At 36.7% G+C, this 21,261-nt stretch overlaps 1 protein-coding gene across 10 annotated transcripts in view; it reads left to right on the top strand.

Moving 5' to 3' along the window:
• LOC126812099 (rab11 family-interacting protein 4A) overlaps window positions 1–21,261 on the top strand; it is an 82,362-nt gene that overhangs the window by 22,774 nt on the left and 38,327 nt on the right. The window contains exon 1 of one of the 10 annotated variants that reach the window (XR_008785938.1): window positions 10,748–10,766. The exons of the other annotated variants lie outside the window; for them this stretch is intronic. The gene's annotated coding sequence lies outside the window, so the exon portion shown is untranslated. Of the gene's footprint in view, window positions 1–10,747; window positions 10,767–21,261 lie in introns of those variants that run through there. 10 annotated transcript variants of the gene reach the window in all.

Genomic DNA, 21,261 nt, shown 5'->3' with positions numbered 1-21,261 from the left:
CTCTCTCTCTGTAATACTGAAAGCTATTCATATATTTTGAGTGGTTTGAATCTAAGAATCTGCAGTTTCATTATATCCAGGGACATACGGGTATTAATATATCACTTTTCTCTAATTTTCTTCAAGGTTCTGGAGTAATCAATATTTACATGTAACAAGTGGTAAAGGATTTTATTGATGAGGCTGGGGTGGTTTGTATCTGACAGTATTTAGAGTCAATTTCCTTCCACTTCTTCCACTCCATCTCCATTTTGACAGTTAGATGCAGTTTTATTTAACACAAGAATTTACATAGCTCTGGGTGGTATCTCGGTATTTAAGAAAAATTTAGCGTTAGTAATTATTTAAAAAGATTTGAATCAATCATATTGAGATTTAGAAAGTTTTGGCGTCTATAATTAAAATAAGCCAGTTAATGATTAAGGATACATTATAGGAGATTAGATAAAGAGCTGGCAGTTCTCACTATAATAGTTAAAAACTAGATAATATAAAGGGAATTAGGTGAAAATTTCAATCAAATTGATCCACTCTGAACCAAGAATTTAGCGATTAAATTTTGGGCCTAGCCTCAATCATCATTACTAAAGTCGGTACAATAAAATACATAGTCTCGATTATCCATTTCTTAATTCAATCATGAATGAGAGTTGAGCAGCAAATCGGATCCTAATCCAGTAAATATCGAGAGTTGATTAAGGTCTTTTCATGTTAATGAATGTCTAAGTAATAATTTAGATAACATTTCAGGGCTAAAAAAAGACCTGAAATAGGCAGATTTTGCTCTTGCATAATGTATGTTTAAGCGATGTCCATGAAGTCAGACACAGTATTTACAATATTTAACTAATGTTTGCAAATAGATCTCAAAGTTTTTACATTTTAAGACAAAAACTTCAAGGAATTTCAAACATGGAAGATTGTACAGATTGGTGTTAGTTTTGTGCTAAACTAAAACAAGCTGAGTTATGTGGAGAATTATCCATATTCCTGACGCAATGGCCTGAGAAATCCCTCTCCTAAGTACATGTAGAGCAACATGACAGCCCTTAATTTAAGCTGGGGTCTTCCCTAAAACTTTGGACAGTGATTTAAGGTATTAAAAAGGGTGAAAGTTTTGTTTACATTGTAGCCGTTTTTGATAGCCTTGTTTGTCACGCAATTAGTTTTTCTGCAATATTCTGCTATGCACTGGTTAATTGGGGGTAATAAATTTCGTGAGTCATGACGTAATGTCATGTAAACAAATTTGGAGCTCTGTTTAAACCCAAATGATGTTGTTATGCAGTTAGGTATTGGTTGTTAATCGGACTAGTGACCAGTCATAATTTTGAACAGAAATTTGCTTTCATTACGGCAGTGTCGAGTGGGAGAAGGTCTAATCAAACGAAACACTGAAAGGAGTTTAGAATTATCTTGGGTTTTTTTAAAATTTAAAGCATAGCTTTCCAGGGAAAGTAACATACGCCCACCAACAGCTTCATCATTTGAGGTGTAATAAAACTCTGTCTTCTATAGGAAGCCATGATTGCTCGGTAAGTAAGATGTTGGTTCGCTATACCTGGATGTTCAGTGTTCGATCCCAGTGTTGGCCGAGAAAGTTCATCGGGATTTTTTGGGGTGGTTCCCCCTCATCAGTGGTGTAAGGACACAGGACCTGGTAAAGGACAATGTATAGATGTTCGGACAGGATGGAAAACAAAGGTCCTGTGAACTCACTGGTGTGCATGTAAAGGAACCCTTGATAGTTGAAATTCGAATTGACAGTAGGCTGTAGTGCCGCTGTCCGGGAAAAAGTCCTCCCATAGCACACTGTATTTCATTTTGAAATGAAATGAAATGAAATGGGGTTTAACGTCCTACTGTTCTGCTCCTAACCTGGGCTAATGAAGACGGGCATACGCCATACAGTTTGCTATGAGGGAAATTTTGCCCGGGCAGTGGCGCTACGGCCTACTCTTACATCGAATTCCAACTGCGAAGGGATCTTTTACGTGCGCGCCAATGTGTACATGGGACCACGGTTTTTCGTCCCATCCGAACGACTAGAAAGCTGTTCTTGTCAGGCCCTCCATCCTGCATCACTGACAAGGGGAACCACGCCGGGAAATCTGAATGAACTTTCTCGGCCAATGCAGGGATCGAACAACCGACCTCCAGGCTAGCGAGCCAGCATCTTACCCACTTAGCCACGTGATCCCCATCTTCATTATCCCAGTCGATGCAGAACAGTAGGAATAAATAAAGATCATGTTCCAAATTGATCAGGCAAGTTCCTCTCGATTTTTTAGGGTGGTTTCCCATTGTCAGTGGTGCAGGACAAGGGTTAAATGGGAAAAAATGTGCCTACTCCGTTTGGGACAAAAAGAACAATGTCCTGTTTACATGTTGACAGTTCGAATTCAAGGATGAGTAGGCTAAAACACTGTTGTCCAGACAAAATTTCCATGCTGGGACAATTCATCCCCAGACAATTGGTCCCCGAGGACAATTTTTCCTGGGACAACTCGTCTCGGAGTTCAATTTAATCCGGTACAATTCGTCTCTGAGGTCAATTCATCGCCTAACAACTCGTCCCTAGACAATTCACCTGGGACAATTCATCCCCTAGGACTATTCGTCCCCTAGGGCTATTCTTCCTGTACCCATAATTACCCTAATAGCATACTGTGTATGCCCATCTTTATTATCCTGGCTGGTAACAAAAAAACATCACGTTAAACCCCATTTCACCTTTGGGTGGGGTCAAGTGGCTAACAGATTCATTCACTATGATATTTTGAAAAGCATTGTATGATTTATAAAAGTCAGGTATGATTGTATTATTTATAAAAGTGAAGTGCGATTGTGAAGTCAGATATGATTGTATGATTTGTTAAAGTCAGGTATGACTGTATGATTGGTGAAAGTGAAGTGTGATTGTATGATTGGTGAAAGTGAAATCTGATTGTATGATATGTAGAAGTGAAATCTGATTTGAGATTGTATATCTATTATCCTGATTGTATTTATATTGTAGAACAGTAGGACATTAATCTCCTGATAGATATCCTGATAGATTAGATATCTTATCACTGACAGATTGTTTGATCGTCCAGGCTATTATTATCATGAGCACTTATCAACATTAATATCAATAAATGCTACTTAATGTTGTTTAGTAAAATAAGCTTCTTATATGTCAAGGCTTTCTGGTGAAACTCAACACAGTTCACACAGAGAGAGAGAGACAGAGAGAGAGAGAGAGAGAGAGAGACTAACACTAAGGGTCTTTAGCAGTGGGAGGAAACCAGATGACCCGGAGAAAACCCATAAGGTTGGACAGGCGACCCTACTCCTTGTCACCTACAACAGGGGAATCGAAACCATGCCAGTTGACTCAGTGACAGACCTTATGATACAATGCGCTAGCCATATATAAATATATATCACTTACATCATCAGGTGCTTACTACACATTTACAATATCTACAATAAGATCTAAAACTAATCACTGGATAGAAGAGGCTTACATGTATAACAGTTATGTAACAATATGAAAGAAAAAGATATGGGGTTTAACGTCCATGTGACACAAACTAGGTCATTTCAGGACTAAGAAAAGATTCAATTTTATTTCAATAATTCGCTTGTGCATAGGGGTCTTTAGCAGTGGGAGTAACACACTGTGTTAACCATTTGTCCATCCAACCCCACTTGGCACATAGAAATGGACACAAATGGGTTGCAACACATATAATAATGTAATATGAATGTATATAAACTGATTTACTTTCAATCGTTTCTGTTTTTATACTGTAATTTCTAATATGCGAAGAGTCCAACTTGAATGACAGTCTTTGGTGTCTTGTTATTCCAGTCTACGCTGGTAGTATAGATGTGTTTAGCCTCGTTCATCAAGTTGCTTCATTTACAAATGGCACTTGATAGCATTCTGAAATGTTCATTTTGTCTTAATTTTTGGATATCAGAAACCAATCTTTTCACATCAATGTTGGTTTAAATTGACCAATAAGTCGTGTTTGTAATGTGGAAGACTGTGGATGATATTGAATAGAGACTTGGCTATTTTAACTAGAGCTGGAATCTAGTAGAGACACAGTATAACTGTATATAGTCAGACCAGGTATCGGTGACAAATATCTGTTGAATAAAATAGTTGAGTATTGAGTCATATTACAGATACAGGTCAACATGAATAGAGTTAAAACCAGGTAGACCAATTAATTAAACATTTTATTACAAATTACACGTAGGTCACCACATATATTTTACTACTGAGCAATGAAATGAAATGGGGTTTAACGTCCTACTGTTCTGCAATGACTAGGCTAATGAAGACAGGTTTTTTATTGAGTTAATCTGAATGTAATAGAAGAATATTAAGTTATTTGGTTGTAATGTTGCGTGCTGAAACAAGTTAAACGAGTCCAGAGATTGTAAAGGAATAGTAGAATAATGACTTGATGTATTGATTTTAGGGGATGGTCATATCCATCAACTAGTTATATTTGTAGATTATTTACGTTTCATGAATATACAAAAATGAAATGAAATGAAATGAAATGGGGTTTAATTTAATACTACTGTGCTCCAACTGGGCTAATGAAGACGGACATATGCCATACAGTGTGCTATTTTGTCCAACTGTCAATATCAAATTCCAACTGCCAAGGGATCTTTTACGTGCACACCCATGTATACACGGGACCTATGTTTTTTTTGTTCCATCAGGCCCTCTGTCAGGCCCTCTGCTCTGCACCACTGACAAGGGGAAACCACGTTGGAAAATCCTGCTGAACTTTCTCGGCCAATACAGGGATTGAACATGCAACTTCCAGACTATAGAGCCAGCGTCTTACTGACTTAGGCACTGTGGCTCCGTAAATATACAATGAACAGCTGCACATTGGACATTAAAATACGAAAGCAGGACAGAAGTTGTGAGCTGTATGATCTGACCAAATAACTAAGAAGTGGTATACATGTAAGGTGTTTCTGAAAGATTGTATCTATGTTCCCACACTGATCAGCAGTGAATATATTCCCTAGGCCGCGACAATCACTGATAAGCATGACATCAATGTGACTTAATGAGCCACAAATATTAACTTTTTGTCCTCCGACAAATTAAATTCTAAAAAAAAAATTTTATTATTAGAAAAATAAATAATGGCGTTTGACATATTTGTAGGTAAAAATTATTTCCTATTTAGTGTAAATGGGTATTAATATGAGTAAAAGACTACATTCCGCCCGAACTAGTAACGTTTTATGTAAACAATGCACGCACCATTGAGCCAATGATTGACGCCGCGTGTTGAGACGTCACGTGTTAAAGGTAGTCATCTTTTACAGAGATATTAGAAAACTTTTGTAATCCTCACCACAAGCCAGAGTTGACCGGCCAGCAATAGAAATGAAATGAAATGAAATGGGGTTTAACGTCCTACTGTTCTGCTCCTATACTGGGCTAATGAAGACGGGCATACACCATACAGTGTGCTACGAGGGAAATTTTGACCGGGCAGCGGCACTATCGCCTACTCTTATATCGAATTCCAACTGCCAAGGGATCTTTTACGTGCATTCCAATATTTACACGGGACCTCGGTTTTTCGTCTCATCCGAAGGACTAGACAGCTGTCCTTGTCAGGCCCTCCGTCCTGCATCACTGACAAGGGGAAAGCGTGAAGCATGACACTCTAGACCACTAGGCCATCCCATCCCCCACTCGGCAAACCTCAGCAGATTCCAGTACCCTACATCTAGCCTCGGCTGTATGAAGAAGTCCGCCATTGGAACTACTTTCAAGTTCCTGGATCAATGATTACCAACGGCGTTGCTCTTGACGATGCCTTTGAAGAATGTTTTTATCATACAAATATGTCAAAGTCTGAAGCTGTTTTTCTTTCAAGTTTATCCGATTTTCTTCAAACAAGGACAACTTTGTACTGAAAATACTACACATGCTTCGAACGACACAATTTTGATAACTTCTTTTTAAAAGCGGCAAGTTTTCCTAATATGTAAACCGGTGCCGCATCGCAATTGTATTGGCGTAGGTACATATCACTTACCGTCATATAACCGATACTAGATGTAAAGTAACAGAATTTGCCGAGGTTTGCCGAGTGTCCCAACCCCCTCAAAAGTGTCAAAATGTCTGTTAACTAATTTTATTGGTGTACATATTTTATTGTGAATAGGTAGATTATTGACTTGCTATCATAAATCAGTCTATTTTCAGTATGGTTATAGTGAGCTAATTATTATTATTAAACATCGATAAACATGTCAGCTAATCTTTAATAGTCATACAGATACCGTTTACCTTTGTGACTGTCAGCCATGTGGTAAATTCAAACACTACATTTGACAGTAGATATCTGTCTTGTAAATATTATTTTTTCGTTTTGAAAGAAGCCTGCATCATTACAGCACAGTATTTGAGCAGCAGGTGGAGACAACGTCAAATTTGGCGTGAGTTCTGATGGTTTACCTGCGAATTTTACACATTTTGTTTGACACTATTTTGATGGATGTAGGAAAAAGAATATGTTCAAAGCGAGCAGGGAACCACCCAACTCCCTGGACACACCTCTGAAAATGTCGAAAGCAATGGTTCCAAACCATTTGTTAGTTCCATTCGACCCCATTCAAGAAACCATCATCTGATTGCGAACCCTTGAAGAACAAAGTCAAAGACTGAGGAAACAAATCGAGAGCGTGAGAGAGGAAATTAAAGATGATTGGCAATGTGGCAAGAGGTGTGTACAATGTAGATCCAAGATTTATGTGCTTTTCATGAAAACATAGCATATTATCAAAAGTTTCAGATTTGTCTGCTACAACCCCATAAAAAGTGCTTTGTGACCCCGAGGTTGGGAACCCAGGGTCTAAAGAATTACACTAGTACGTAATCAATAAGAGAGAGAGAGAGGGGGGGTAACGTCCACTCGACACAAACTAGGTCATTTCGGGACTAACGCACGGTTCAATTTTATTTCAATAAATCGCTTGCGCGTAGGGGTCTTTAGCAGTGGGAGGAAACCGGAGGACCCAAAGAAAACCCGCGAGGTTGGACAGGTGACCCTACTCCTTGTCACGTACAACCGTGGAATCAAAACCATGCCAGTTGACTCAATGACAGACTTTATGATACAGCGCGCGCACGCTAACCATTCAGCCATCCGAGGATGGGAACCCAGGGTCTAAAGAATTACACTGGTACGTAATCAATAAGATTGTGAGGTTCATCTGATGACTCTACATAAACGTGAACCTGTTAATATACTTAGATCACAATAAGATTGATTTATTTCTGCCATCGGGCAAATTCTTTTTTCTTAGTAAAAAAAAATTAAGATGCAGACGATTTTGTATTTGATAAATAGTTTGTTGTATTTATAATAATAAATATTTTTAAATTATGTTTTTATAAAAGGCTCCATGCTTAACAGAACACAAATTTGATGGGAATCAATCATTGGTTGTCAGGGCTTAAAATAAGGTTAAATTTTTGTAGCACGGATCCTGAGTCCCCGAAGTTGACTGCCAGTGATCGTTGGAGGTGTGAAGTTTGCCGGTGGGGGTCCTGGGGGGCCTCCCCCATAAAATTTTGAAAATTCAGAGCTGAAAAATGGCACTATTCTGGCACAGTTTACACAGGAGTTTATTTAGCTATACACAGCTTTTTTCGCATGAAAACTCAGCACTAAGAAGATGACATACCAAATTATATCAGTGACAAGGGTACAAAATAAAATCTGATTGTCTTGGGTGCTTGGTTGTCTCTCCGTTCTGCTTTCTTCATACAGTCATGGGCTGCTGGCTGAACATCAAATTCAGACAATTGGGGCATGTTGATACGAATATGCACTGAAATGACAGTCAAGGATGCAGCGGATTGGATATCAAGCGTACTGAAAAACATGACTAGTGAGCTGATGCGGAGCGCCAGCTGATCTGATCTGATCTGTGCAACTGACCACCACAAGATGAACACTCATTCGGGGTCAGGAGGCATCGCTACATATACCTTACACTTTTCCAGGGCACTAATTTTTGAGAGCATGCTTTTTCTTTATTTTTGAAGCACAGATGTTTTATTTCTAAGCACGTTTGTGCTTCAAGGCTGGTTGTATTATGTACAAGTATGCACAACGTTTCAGCAAGTATCCTCTTATCCACAGTGTGCTTGATAACGAAAAGAGGATACATGTTGTTGTTCCCGTTGTTTATTACAAATTTAACATCCAATACCTTATACATGATATTATAGACAGGTTGATTTAATTAATATTATTTACATATGAAGATGTAATAAAGAGAATACTTGTGCTTGTGTAATAAATTCAGTGATTCATTCCCAGAAAAATTGTAATATGTTATTGTTGCGTTTCTCAATCGTTATATATACTCTTCAAGAATTGGCCATGGCACTGCAAGAGGAGTGGGTCAGATTGCCAAAAATCGTGATTGGACGGTTGATTAGGAGCATGCCACGACGAATTACTGAATGTCTGAGGATTGGTGGAGCAATTACTCATTATTAAGACAAAAATCAAAAACCTCCATTTTCACTTTTGACAGTGTATCTCTTTGCAAGTGAAATAGGGCCGTCAGATTAGCCGCCTATATGAACTGTGTAGGCAATTGGTCTGTTATTAACATACACTGGTTACCTCTAATAAAAACAGCAGTGCATTTCCACAGGTTTGAATTGTTTCTGAATATCCCCTACTTTTGTTTGAAGAGTATATATGCACTTAAAGATTAGGTACATTCTTCCATGTACTTTAAAGTTGTAAAAGTTCACCTTTTGGAGCACACTTATGCGTAAACAATTACCGTCGGACACACTCATATTTTTTTTGCCTATATTCAACACAGACAAAAATTGTTTGTAGACAACAAAAAAGATTCACAAATAGTTTCAAAAGAAAAGAGAGAGAGATTGAGAGAGAGGGGGAGGGTTTAACATCCACTCAACACAAACTAGGTCATTTTGGGACTAACACATAGTTCAGTTTTATTTCTATAATTCGCTTGCATGTTGGTGTCTCTAGCAGTGGGAGGAACTCAGACGACCTGAAGAAAACCCATGAGGTTGGACAGGCAACCCTACTCCTTGCCACGTACAACTGGGGATTCGAAACCACACCAGTTGACTCAATGACAGACGTTATGATACATCGCGCACATGCTAACCATTCGGCCATCCAAACCCCACTCTGTTAATCATACATGCGCCTTTGAAACTATTCATTTGTTGTTTAGTTGCTATATAAATACTTTAATGTTAATGTTTAATGTTAATGACTTACAAGTCAGTCTCAATAGTTATTCATTTAATTTATTGGAATATTTCTATGACACATTCAATACAATATTATTATATGACCATTTGACCTATGAATTGATCCAAGTGTTGTTGTAGGTGGGTGTTGTTCAAACTTTGAAAAGAAAATTTACATAAATTGAAAAGGCTTAAATTATTTCTCTCTTGATTCATGGAGGGGTTGGAGTGTCATTGAGTCAACGGGAGTGGTTTTGAGTCCCTGGTTGTACGTGACAGGGAGTAGGGTTGCCTGCCCCTTGTGGGTTTTCTCCAGGTCCTCCGGTTTCCTCCCACTGCTAAAAAAAACACTACACGCAAGCGAATTATCAAAATAAAATTGAACCATGTGTTAGTCCTGAAATGACCTAGTTTGTGTCAAGTGAATGTTAAACACCATCTCTCTCTCTCTCTCTCTCTCTCTCTCTCTATCTCTCTCTCTCTCTTTGATTAAGAGATCCATCAATTGGAATTGGAACAAATAAGTTTTGAGTCTTTGTCTAAATATGTCAATTGATTGACCTCCAGTTTTTCTCCTTGCCGAAGAACCCTATGCGCAAGCGAATTATTGAAATAGAATTGCACCATGTGTTAGTCCCGAAATGACCTAGCTGATGTCTAGTGGACATTAAACCACATTTCTCTCACTCTCTCTCTTTTGATCCATACACTAGACAAAAGAAGAATTTAAATTGACACCCTTTTGCGTAAACACCATGTGTTAGTCCTGAAATGACCTAGTTCGTGTCGAGTGGACGTTAAACCCCATTTCTCTCTCTCTCTCTCTTTTGATCCATACACAGACAAAGAAGAATTTAAATTGACACCCTTTTGCGTAAACACCAATGAAGTTTGTTGAAATCTCTTATTCTATAACAGATTGTCGTCAACAGGGCAAACACTTACTGAGCAGCTAACAAATTGTTTGAAAGACTGGAATGTTTTCGGGGAGGTTAGTCGTCTTGTTAAAGTCACATAAATAATAGATTTGTTATGGGATAGTCTCCTTGTTTGGGAAATGAACGACACATATTTATATAAAAGACGAAAAAAAAATTAGTTAATTCATTTTATATTGACACCCATTTATGTAAACATCATAAAATTGTGTCTGTGACTTTTTTGTCTTGTTTGTAAATGGATAGGCTGTTTGATGGAGATAGAATATTATAAAGTTGAATGACAAAATGTAAGTATTGTAAGAAGAAACTCCGTTTCCTGTGGATATATACATCGTACATTATAGAGAAAAATTAATGATATTAGCAGACTATAAATAGTTACTTCAGTTGATGTATATCTCGAGGTTTGAGGTTTGAGAAGTACATGTAGTAGATTTGAGTGTTTTCATAGTTCTAAATGTTTATTAGAGAACAAGAAAGGTTGTGAATTGAATAAAATGGATTGATAAACACTTTCTGGATATGTAAGTACAAACCTTTAATTGATGCTACATGTATGGGATCAGTTGATGTATATCTCAAGGTTTGAGGTTTGAGAAGTACATGTTGTAGATTTGAGTGTTTTGATATGTTCTAAATGTTTATTAGAGAACGAGAAAGGTTGTGAATTGAATAATATGGATTGATAAACACTTTCGGTCTGTGTAAGTACAAACCTTTAATTGATGCTACATGTATGGGATCAGTTGAAGTATATCTCAAGGTTTGAGATTTGAAAAGTATTAAATTTGAGTGTTTTGCTATGTTCTGAATGTTTAATAGAGAACGAGAAAGGTTGTGAATTGAATAACATGGATAGATAAACACTTTCAGGCTACGTACATTTGTAAGTATAAAACCTTTAATTGATACTATGGGATCAGTTGAAGTATATCTCAAGGTTTGAGGTTTGAGAAGTAGTAAATTTGAGTGTGTTGCTATGGTATATAAAGGTTGTGAATTGATATGGATATATAAACAATTACAGTCTACGTAATTAGTACAAACTATAGGATAGATTTTTATGGGATCTGTGAATATATTGATATGAAGCTTTCTGGTGATCAAATAAAATATCTCCTTAAACATACATTACGCAAGAGCTAAATCTGCCTATTGCTGGTCTTTTTTTAGACCTGAAATGTTATCTAAATTATTGATTAGACATTTATTAACATGAAAAGACCATGATCAACTCTCAATGTCATCTTACATACAGTATGTGTCAATTTTTTACTGGATTTAAATTGTATTTGCTGCTCAGTGCTCATTGATGATTTAATCCAAAAATGGATAATCAAGACTAATCTTCCATAATGTATCTTTAATTTTATTAAACAAAATCAACTGAGTTTTATTTAATTGATAAGCGCACGTGGAAATAGAAATGTCTGGAAGTGGTAAGGTAAAATATTTACATGTAGGCCCTTAACCTTGGAATTGATAGTTCCTGCGGTGCGGGGGGGGGGGGGGGGTGTGTGTTGGATGGGCGAATGGTTAGCGCGTGTGCGTTGTATCATAAGGTCTGTCATTGAGTCAAGTGGCGTGGTTTTGATTCCCCAGTTGTACGAAGGAGTAGGGTCGCATATTGCCTGATTTTTCTCCAGGTCCTATGCACTAGTGAATTATTGAAATAAAATTAAACCATATGTTAGTCCGAAAATGATGTAGTTTGTGTCAAATGGATGTTAAACCCCATTTCTCTCTCTCTCTCTCTGACAAATGTGGGATGTTTCGATTATTAATGTATAAGAGCAGTAGTGTCACTGTAGCTAGAGGCAGTTTTCCACTGAGGTAGTATTCTTTACGGCAGAAGTTTGTTTTAAGCAAAATCATGATCTCATGACTGTTTCTTGGGTTCATTTTACCTGATTTTACAGGTATAATTCTCCATATTTGATGTATCGACTGAGTATATTTTTGTGTCATTAAACAGTTATATCAGAGTTAATGAATGACTTTTGACCTGATCTGGTCATGAGGTCAGATATTAAGATGTTCAGGTGTCCTACAAGTAAAACCAGTAGTTGACATCTTGCTTCAGGCTGAATTAATCATAATCTAAACATCTTGACCTAAAATCAACATTAAAGGGCGTATGTTCTTCGCAACCTTAAAATAGAAATTCACTTTATAAATTAAAGGGTGTATGTTCTTTGCAAGTCTGATTAAAATACAGGTATTTCAATGGCCTACACTACATGAAGATCTGACAAGTTGTACTCGAAGGTCATGTCAGGGGTTGTACTAGCGGCTTTTGACCCTATGACATCAGGCATTGATTAATCAATCAGCGTTGACGTTTCTAGTGGTTTACCACTGTTCCGTGCATGGCATGCCAAGAAGTCGTCGTAACAGACCATTTCATTGGCTTATCCCTCACTTCAACCAAAACGCCGGTAATATAACACCTCTTCCAGATCCTAGTGTAGTAAAGACAAGTAAAACGAAATTTTGAACAATAAAAACGAAACGAAATAGGATCTGTGTTTTAATTAGATTGGTTCTTTGCAACCTTAAAATAAAAATTCACTTTATGAATAATTATTGTAATTCCTAATCAAGTATGTTCGTTTTCCAGCTGTTTTTAATTACTTATTTCCGCATAATTTTCTGGGATGTAAGTTCTTTGTTCATTTTGAAACCAATATTTCCATAGAGTAAACAATGTTGAGTACTGATTATAAAATGTTCATTATGTCTTAAAGATTGGATATTAGTATCCTATAGTTTCACGATACAAACAACATCAATATTGATTGGAATGGATCTATATAGAATTCTAATTTTAATTTTTGAATTTTATGGAAAATATAATGGGATTTAACGTCCTACTGTTCTGCTCCAACTAGGGAAATGAAGACGGGCATAGTTATACAGTGTGCTATGAGGCACTATGGCCGACTTTTATATTAACTTCCAACTGCCAAGGGATCTTTTACGTGCATGCCAGTGTATACACGGGACCTTGGTTTTTTGTCCCATCGGAACGACTAGACAGCTGTACTTATCAGACCCTCTGTCTTGCACTACTAACAAGGGGAAACCACATCCTGATAAACTTTCTTGGCCAATGCAGGGATCGAACATGCGACCTCCAGGCTAGCGAGCCAGTGTCTTACCCACTTAGCCACTGTGGCTCCCTTCCGAAAAAACAAAAATTGAAACATGTGTTATAGCCATCATTGGTTGTAGATTAGTAGAGCTACCATATGAGCCGAAAAAGTTCATCTGGATTTTCCAACGTGGTTCCCCCTTGTCAGTGGTGCAGAACAGAGGACCTGACAAGGACAGCTGTCTAAGCCTTCGGATGAGATGAAAAATCGAGGTCCCATGTATACATTGGAATGCACATAAAAGATCCCTTGGCAGTTGGAATTCGATATAAGAGTATGCGATAGTGTCACTGCCCGGGCAAAATTTCCCTCATAGCACACTGTATGGCGTATGTCCGTCTTCATCAGCCCAGTATAGGAGAAGAACAGTAGGATGTTAAACCCCATTTCATTTCATTTCCTACCATATAAACTGTCAATAAAGTAAGTCGATCAGTGTTATAAGTCTGAATAAATATTGATATATATATATATATATAAACAATGTGTATACCTACGTGCAATGACAAGTATCATCACATTTACTGGTTGATTGACATAGTCTGGATCAATAAGACACCTTATAGTAGTGAACACTAATTCAGTTTGCTGCAGACTGAAACTTAGCAATCTAGACTATGCATGTAGTCAGGGAAACTGATGACTGAAAAGAGATAATAACTATCGAAATGAAATGGGGTAATGGCCAACTGCTGTGGACCGACATACGTCTTACAGTTACAGTCTGATATGATGGAAAATTTGCGTGGACAGTGGCACTTCCACCCGCACTTTAAGATTTCCAATTTCAAGAGTTCTTTTACGTGCACGTCAATGTGTAGTCTACACAGGACTTTGGTTTTTGTCCAATCCAAATGATTATACATGTTTGTTGTCCTTTGCCAGGCTCTCCATCCAGCACCACTGACAAGGGGGATGTATTTTTAGTGCGCTAACATCTGGATCAAACACAGATCTCCAGGTTAGCAATCGATACCAATAATCTACACCATCTTCATACTCTACGTTTGATTATAGGTTACTTTCACTTTTGACACCTATTAGATGTCCTTGTGATCTAGACTATACAAACCAGTGTGATTATGTAAATAATTAGATATTGACATCTATTAGATGACTTGGTGATCTAGACTATACCAACCAGCGTGATTATGTAAATGACCAGTAACTAAAACTCAACTTTAAACAAAACACAGTTGATGTCAAGTGACAATTAGTTTAATGGGGAAATGCCAGATATATTTAAGTGAATAAAATGGTTACTTCTGCGTGGATGTTTTTGGAAGCAATTACTATCTGAACTTTTGTGGTATGTTTTCATTGAGGTATAGTCATTTGTGTGTGTGTGTGTGTGTGTGTGTGTGTGTGTGTGGGGGGGTCTACTGGTCTACTGGTTTAACACGTGCGCATAAAACCATAAGGTCTGTCATTGAGTCAAGTGGCTTGGTTTTGATTCTCTGCTTGTACATGTACATGTACGTGCCAAGGAGTAGGGTCGCCTTCCAACCTCGTGGGTGTTCTCCCGGCCCCCCGGTTTCCTCCCACTGCTAAAGACCCCTACTTGCAAGCAAATTATAGAAATAAAAAATTGAACCATATATTAGTCCCGAAATAACCTAGTTTGTGTTGAGTTGATGTTAAACCCAATCTCTCTCTCTCTCTGTCATTCTCGGATAGTCATTTTAAACGTCTTCATTGAGTGCATAAAAGTAGAACATTAAACATCATTGCATTTCATTTTAAAATCCCAATTCTGTTGCATTCTCAATTGAATTGCTGAACAAAGAGTAGGGAAGAATGAAGTGTATAAATATTGACACGAGGTGTGAGGTGAGATGGTTTTATTTTGTTTATTTAATAACGGACAAATTAAATGTTGATATAACAGGAGTTGACAAAATGACCTGGTCAGTAACGTGATGTTTGTATTAATTAGTTATACCTTTTTTTACACCTGTAACAGGTTCAACTTACCTGTAATTAACTGGATGACATTTACCTGTCCAATCGTATTAAAAACTCGACATAAGTCTGATTTGTATATTTAATTGGCCTGTGTACACGGATAAAAAAACGTACACGTAGCACAATGTACTTTCATTCTAGAGCAGCATTTCTGACATTTTTTTTGTGTAATTAGAAAAGCGATGATGGTGGAAAAAAGAATGTTGGCATCACTGAAACGTGTTACAAGGGAAATGTACTCTCTGTCTGTTTTGTTTTTTATATCTGGATTTGAAATCTTATCAACAATCACATCCCTAACCATATGTACATCTCAGCGACCTTGACAAAATTTTAGCTGGCCTTAACAAATAGATTTAGCCATGCTTACATTTAAAATACCCAACGAGGACATGATGACCATATTCACACCTGTTAAAATTTTACAGGTGAATCATCGCAGGAATGACAGACATTTTAATTTAATGTTTTCTTGATGTAAATTTAAGCAATTTGTTACACCTGAAACAACAAGACCTAATAATACATGGAAGTTGGCTATGCCTATTGACGAGTGATAAAGCTATGGATGTAATTTTTAAAATATCTTTTTATACAGAGGGTAAATTAGGATTAGTCATGAACTAATTGTAGCAGTAACATTTTGCTTTCAATTTCTATCAAAAATAAAAAAAGACACATAATTATTGAGGAATATTATTGACATAGAGAGAGAGAGAGAGAAATGGGGTATAAATTCCACTCGATATAAACTAGGTCATTTCAGGACTAACATATGGTTCAATTTTATTTCATTAATTCGCATGCAAGTATGGGTCTTTAGCAATGGGAGGAAACCAGAGAAAACTCACGAGGTTGAACAGGCAACTCCTTTTCAAGTACAACCGGGGAATCAAAACCACGCCAGATGACTCAATGCATGAATTCTGTATTGTTCCTTTGAAGCTTATATAAGTACTGTATGTACAAAAGTTTTCGCGTTACCATAATCTGCTAGTGAATCATCTAGATATGACTAGTGTTGGAAAGGAGGTATTGGGGGGTGGAGGCGTAAAAAAAAGTCCCGCCCCAGCACATTTTTTCATCTCAAGAGCCCTGCTTTGAACACCCCACCTACTGAAACCAGGACCCGAGTTTACAAAGCATTCTCAGACTTAATTTAAGAATTTACTCAAAATTGTTCGCCCTATTTTAACTAAAATATAGCCCTTTATAAAACTTTTGTTGTTTTAATGTATAAAATACGACAATAAGAAACTATGTGAACAGTTTTGTGTTTGTGGATCAAAGATATTTCTCATAAACTGATTGAAAGTTGAGTAAATTCTTAACTTAAGTCTAAGAATGCTTTGTGAAACTGGGGTCAGATATCAAAAACAAAACCAAAACAGAACATATTTACTGGTAACTGATTTGGTGATGCTGTGATTCCTTTTTCCACCATCATCGCTTTCTAATTACAAAAAAAAATGTCAGAAATGCTGCTCTGTGTTTCTGGATCAAAGATATTTCTAATAGACAGTGATTGAATGTTGAGTAAATTCTTAACTTAAGTCTGAGAATGCTTTGTATACTTGGGCCAGGTCTCAATCATCACGGTATAAATATGTCAGGTACAATGTACAAGCTAGATGATCACACACAATCAAAACGTGGACTGACCAACCATACCACTGACGATAAGTCATCATTTAATTAAAACAAATTAGATTTTGACAGACAGACTTCCTACACAATCAGTGTTTCCTGAATAAACTACATGTACATGTAATTCATACACAGATGCTGACACAATGATTTGTCCATTTCCACATCAAATCTATGGAGATGTGGGAATTCGGCTCCTGAAGTTGACTTCGAATACCAATACTTTGAGTGTATTTGAACACAGATAGTTCAACTAATTTGTTTTGGAGTGGAAAAAGCATCTTGATCCAAAAGTTTGGGTAAAGATCTTAATGTGGTCGTGCTTCCTTAATCCAAATACAAGTTTCTGTTTCTCTATGTAACTCTACTACAAAAGTTTTATTAACTATGTGGTAGTCGCGGTGGCTCAGTGAGTAAGATGCTGGCTCACTAACCAGGGTTAGCGAATTATTGAAATAAAATTTAACTATACATGTATGTTAGCCCTGAAATGACCTAGTTTGTGTCGAATGGACATTAAATCCCATCTCTCTCTCTCTGTCTCCCTCTCTCTATCTCTCTCTACTGCTTGATAACGAAAAGAGGATACTTGTTGTTGTTCCTGTTGTTTATTACAAATTTAACATCCAATACGTTATACATGATATTATAGACAGGTTGATTTAATTAATATTATTTACATATGAAGATGTAATAAAAAGAATACTTGTGATTCATTCCCTCTCTCTCTCTCTCTCTCTAAACAATAATTATTGATAATGGGCATGTCTATGAATTTGAACAGCGACGAGGTCCTAGATGGACACAATATCAAGTTTGGTGTTAGGTCGGGGCGAACTGCTCGGGAATTTGATAAAATCAGAAGCTTTGAGACAATAGGACTGATCGTTTAGGTACATACATGTATAGGATTACAGAGGAGTGAGGCCAAAATGTCTTTATTTCTATAATTATTCTCTGAGCCTGTATCAAAATGTAGAATATGCTAGGCCTAAGTGTAGTTTCTCTGTCTTCTCCATGCCCAATGGATTCAAATCCTGTCACTGGGAATGCAAATTTTGATTGATCACCAGTATGAATGTAGCCTTAGCTATAGATTTTGTTTATAAAAAAATATAGACAATGTTGAAACACTGTTGTAATTGCAACCCAATATTTACAATAAACAGTTTCAACTGTATTTAAAGTTTTATCAACTGAGTTTAATTGTTATAGTAAATATCATTTTTTTTGTATCCCCAACAAACATTAAGTGACAAACAGCCAAACAATTTGATCAGATTTTCGATCTGCCTGCTGGAATTGTTATTCTTCATCGCTGTTTAGGACAGCTCCGTGTTTGAGCATCAGATTTTTCACCCCACAGAATTGTAAAGAATGCTGTCAGATTGTATAGAAATGTTGGACATGAATGAAAAATTCTTTGGACAGTTGACATAGTTAACAATTCGGATAAAACATTCAGAATTCTGTTCAAATGTCAGCCATCAAGGTGAATGACTGATTTTTGACAGTTCAATAAATTGATTCTTTATATGTCACCTGAAATATGGTTTAAAGCTGGTAAGTCTCTAACTCAATATCATCTAAAGTCTTTGACATGGAAAACACAAATTATTTGTCAATTTAAATCAACATTGATGTTGTGATCTTACCAGGAAAAGATGGGCTACTGGGACCTGTTTCTTGAAATCTTAACTAAAGATAAAATCTAATTTTAGTAGATAATTCAATTTTGATTGGCTAAGCACTAATATTATCCAATCAAATTACTAAAATTTGGATTTTATCTTAGTTCAAATTTCGTGAAACAGGCCCCTGATATCCAATATTTAAGACCAAATAAACATTTTGTACCATAATGCGTTTCAGTGCCATTTGTACCAAGGGACTCAAAAAAGGAGGCTAGACATATTCCACTAGTCAAGTCAAGCGGTGATGCCATATTCTTATCTGGAGAGCATGCATAATAAATACTATCGGTGTAGACTGGAATAACCAGATTCTAGAGATTGCCATTCGATTGAGACTTTTGGCGTATGATATGAAATAATAATAAAAACAGAAACGATTGAATGTAAATCAGTTTATATAAATTCATATTACATTATTATATGTGTTGTGATCCATTTGTGTCAATTTCTAGGTGCCAAATATTAGTGATTTAGTGCCTTTAAGCTGTATTTCATCCTAATAAAAATATTCATCAGTTTTTGGAGAAAGTAAAACAACAAGAGTTTCATGCAGTTCCAGTTAATATTAATTTTTTTTTTTTCTGACAATTTTGAGGCATTTAAATAAAATGATAATCTTGATATTTTTCTCTTGGTGTAAAGTTTTCTTAGTTTCATGCAGTTCCAGGTAATATCAATTTTTATTTTTTGACAATTTGGCATACTCCTCGCAGTGTTTCGTTTGATTAGAGCTAATCCCACTACTCACTGCTGTAAAGAAAGCAAATTCTTGTTCCAAATTATGACTGTTATGACTGGTCAATAGTCCTATTAACAACCAATAGCCAACTGCATAACAATATTGTTATGCTTTAAACAAAGCTCCAAATTGGACCAAATATGTTTACATAATGTTACGTCATGACTCACAATTTTATTATGCCCAATTAACCAGTGAATAGCAGAATATTGCAGAAAAACTAATTGTGTGACCACTGAGGCTATCAACACAGAGACGAACAACACTTTCACCGTTTTAATACCTTAAATCACTGTCCAAACTTTTAGGGAAGACCCCAGATTAAACGAAGGGCTGTCATGTTGCTGTACTTCAGATAGATTTAATTGAACGGGAAGAATAGACACACTCCCTCAAAAGCTCAAGTACCGGAAGCTAATCCAGCAATGGCCAGAGAGGGATTTCTCGGGCCATTGCTTCAGGAATATGACAATTTGGGGGCAGTGAAGTATATGTAGGAGTTCATTTCATGATCAATAAAAGGGCTTCACGCTATAACTATGAGACACATTGCTATATTGTGAAGCAAGCTACGGTGAGGTCAGAGTGTATTTATAATGACCTGCATTTCGTATTAAATAAATATTATTTTTTTGTATTAAATATTTTGTATTTACTTTTGTTAATTTTTAAAAAAAATATCATCTAAGTTATAGATTTTTGAAACTCTTTAAAATCAATCGCAAACACAAAACAATAAACCTGAAAGCATTTGATCCGGTGATTATATTTACATTAAGATTAGGGTTACATGTCCTTGTCATGTATTTCTCTGGAGAAGATCTGAGTTTATTCTGTTGGTGATAACTGGGCCAGAACCAACTGACTTAAAGGGGTACATATAGATGCCACAGGACACAGTGAAATGAAATGAAATGAAATGGGGTTTAACGTCCTACTCTTCTGCTCCGAACTGGGCTAATGAAGACGGGCATACGCCATACAGTGTGTTATGAGGGAAATTTTGCCCAGACAACAGAACTACAGCCTACTCTTATACTGAATTCCAACTGTCAAGGGATCTTTTACGTGCACGCCAATGTGTACACGGGACCTTGTTTTTTTTGTCCCATCCTGCATCACTGGCAAGGTGGAACTACGCATGAAAATCTGGATGAATTTTCTCGGGCCAATGCAAGGATCGAACACCCGACCTCCAGGCTAGCGAGCCAGCATCTTACCCACTTAACCACCATGACCCCCACACACCTAGAACACAGTAAATATGAGTGGGTTTAAAGAGCTGACCGTTCCTGCTATAATAATTCAAAAATAGATAATGAAAAATGAATACATTAAAAATTTCATTCAAATTACATTATTCTGAGCGAAGTAATGAGTTTGGAAGATGTTGTATCGTTAAATTTTAAAATCTTGCAGGCATTCTAATCCATTTAAATCTCTGCCATCTGATGGTCTAGAGACTTGATTATAGGCCTGTCATGTAACCTGTAATAAATGTCTAAATAATAGTTTATAACATTTGAAGCCATTGAATTAAAGGCCTGCAATAGACAGATTTAGCACTTTCATAATGTATCTTTAAGAATGTAAACCAAATGCCAAAACATGACGATATAGCCAAGCCTGGAAATAAGGCACCTGTCACAGACAATGTCAGGCACAGATTCAGGCTTTGTCAGGTACTAAACCTCTAGTGCCTGTCATTTTGTCCGGCACTGATTTGTCTTTTTTATTGACATTATTAATACATGTCAGGATATTAAAATTGTTATTTCCAGGCCTGGATATAGCCTGTATAACTTACCTATCAACTGAG

This window comes from Patella vulgata, chromosome 2 (assembly GCF_932274485.2).
Source record: "Patella vulgata chromosome 2, xgPatVulg1.2, whole genome shotgun sequence".
In the NCBI taxonomy this organism is placed as follows: Eukaryota; Metazoa; Mollusca; class Gastropoda; family Patellidae; genus Patella; species Patella vulgata.
Note: the sequence above shows the minus strand (reverse complement) of the source record. Positions and strands in the feature narration are given on the sequence as shown.